The sequence below is a fragment of the Nycticebus coucang genome, chromosome X (assembly GCF_027406575.1).
Source record: "Nycticebus coucang isolate mNycCou1 chromosome X, mNycCou1.pri, whole genome shotgun sequence".
Lineage (NCBI taxonomy): Eukaryota > Metazoa > Chordata > Mammalia > Primates > Lorisidae > Nycticebus > Nycticebus coucang.
This window is the reverse complement of record NC_069804.1, coordinates 106,851,462-106,854,223: the sequence shown is the minus strand read 5'-3', so window position 1 is coordinate 106,854,223 and position 2,762 is coordinate 106,851,462. Positions and strand designations below refer to the sequence as shown.

The following is a 2,762-nucleotide window of genomic DNA, read 5'->3' as shown; positions in this document are numbered from 1 at the left end:
CCCCAACTGGCCTCCCGCCCCCTTTCTTTACATCCATTCATACAGAGATAACTCCCTCATATACCTCTCAAGTCTGAATCCTGCTCTAGAAGTTCCGATTCCTGTTTCTAACTTTCTAGGACACATGTCCCCAAAGGGCCCAGTGGCTCCTAAGGTCAGCCTTTCCCCCAGGTCCTTCACCCTGCTATATCACTATTCCTTTCCCATTTCCACTGAGCAGGTGTCTAAAATGATGGGTTCGGTGCTCTCTTTAAGATGCACTTAAGTCCTAGATTTCAGTTTCCTAGTGCCCAGCAGAATGTGTTTGGTATATCCATCCAAACCAGACAAGTCATTCAATAGCAATATCGAATGAAGTCTAGGTCATAGAAGGCTCGTTGCCACACTGAGAGCAGAAGACTGTGCTAAAGTAGATCCTCTTTGACTGGAAACCCCTCAGTGTCTGCCTCAGCTTAGCCACAAATTGGGCAAGTATTTCCCGGCAGAAAGTACCCCAAGCATCGTAGCTCTCCAGAGGCACAGGATACAGCCCTGTGCTTAACCCTTGCTCAGCCTGATGGTGTGGCACATCAGGTCCTCCAGGGTGGCCATGGAGATTTGGTTCCTGCAGAAGCTGAAGGTCATGAGCTGGGAGTAGCAGCTCAGAGTGGGCAAGATGACTCTGAATTGGGCATCTGTGATCCCACATTCATCTAGGTCCAGGTTCTGCAGAGTAGCAACTCTCTCCAGCAGAAGTTGAAGGGGCTCAGGACTGAAATTGGTCAGTCTGACACTATTCAAGACCAGGTGCTTTAGTTGACTAATGGTTGGGCACCAAGATAGATGCCTCAAGTCTGATTTTTTTTTTTTTTAGAGACAGAGTCTCATTTTGTCGCCCTTGGTAGAGTGCTGTGGCATCACAGCTCACAGCAACCTCCAGCTCTTGGACTTAGGCAATTCTCTTTCCTCAGCCTCCCGAGTAGCTGGGACTACAGGTGCCCACCACAATGCCCAGCTATTTTTTTGTTGCTGTTGTTGCAGTTTGGCCAGGGCCGAGTTCAAACCCACCACCCTCGGTATATGGGGCCAGCACCCTACTCACTGAGCCACAGGCACCACCCCTTCAAATTTGATTCTAAAAGCAGGCAGTTGGTTTTTGAGAAGGTCTCCAAGGGACTTTTGAGACACCTGAGTACCTGGTCCAAGTGGCCTTCAAGGAAGGAATCAGAGTACATATGAAGCTTCTGGAGATGGTCCAGCTTAAGGAAATGATTGACAAACTGGGCCATATATTTCTTCATCTCTAGGGAAATGTAGGCAGGCGTGCTGATGCGGGAGAGAAGGAGTTTCTGAAGATGACTCATATGGTCCAGGTAAGAAGCAAAACTTGCCAGGGTGGGCAGCTTCCAATGGCAATTAATCACCTCCTGGATATAGTCCAGGTCCACCATTTGTGATATTCTGGAAAGCCACGGAAAGAATGGTCCGCTTCATACAGCAAGAAATCTTTCCTCTGCTTGGCCCACACTGAGAGGTAGGTGAGGGATTCATCCAGTGTTCTTATATGAAGGCAAAGATCTACAATCACATCGAAGGGCTGTTGCCTTCCTGACCTCAGACAGTCCTTCCCTGTTTTCCTCTTATCCACGGCGTTTGGTGAGCAAGTATGGGCCACTGCTTTAGACCACACGGTCCAGAAGTTCTCATCAACATCCTGCCAATCCAGCACTTGCAGGTTCCACCTCCTTCTGAGCAAACAGCGCATCCTGCCCGTCCAGCACAGCTCTTAACATCTCCAGGTCATGTGTCTTCATCAGGGACCCCAGAGGGTGGCGGGTGAAAGGCCAGGCCTGTACCATTGCTGTGAGGCCTGCACCATCGCTGCCTCTCCTGGTGAAGGCCTCCACAAACAGTGGTAGGAAGAGCTCCCTGGGCAGCTCCTCTATAACAGATATGGCCAAGGCTTCATTTCTCACCAGGCTCTGCACAGCCAGTTCGAAGACTCTGGGTGGACTCTGGAGGCTCAACTTGATGAATCAGATGAGGACTCAGGTTGCAGGGTGCTGGGACCTCAGGCAGAAACCAGCAGTAACTCCAGGCTGCAGGGCTTGGGGACTGAGTCTGGTATATTTTCACCTGTTTGATATTTCCTGCCTTAACCGACATTATCCTAGGTAAGCTGAGTCTGCCATTTCGCGGAGTAAGTAGTGACAAGACTCTTTCCTAAAGTATCCTCCTATAGGGTCTGTTAGATTTAAAGAGTCCTAAAGAGAAAATGGATGAGCTGGGATAGCCAGCAGCTGCCGAATATGCTTCCTCAAAGGTGAAGACAGCCTCTACTATAACTTTTCTGGTCTTTGAGACAAGTGTCTGTCTTACACTTTTTCTACTAGAAAAATAATGAATTTTATTGAGTTTTAAAGATTGTTGAAATAATAAATCTTTATGAATACAGCATAAACAGTTTTGTACTATCCTTTCTATTGGCTTAACAATATAACATAAGCATTTTTTCAATCATGAGTAATTCCTCAAAAACATATTTTCAATAGCCATATACTATTCCCATGTATTCTCTACTATAATTTATTTAACTATTTCTCTATTTGAGAGGCATTCAGGATTTTTCACTGTTATAAGGGGCACTAAGATGGATTTTGTTGCATTTTTTAATTTCTTTGGCTGGATTCTTATTAGTGGATTTACAAGTCAAAAGGTATGAATATTTTTAAAGCTTGTATTTCTGATTTAAAGACCATATTTACCTCTACCTCTCCCATGAA

General features: G+C 46.1%; 1 pseudogene; it reads right to left on the bottom strand.

Moving 5' to 3' along the window:
- Window positions 1–358: 358 nt before the first annotated feature.
- On the bottom strand, window positions 359–2,145 carry LOC128576928 (PRAME family member 12-like; annotated as a pseudogene).
- Between the last annotated feature and the right edge of the window lie 617 nt (window positions 2,146–2,762).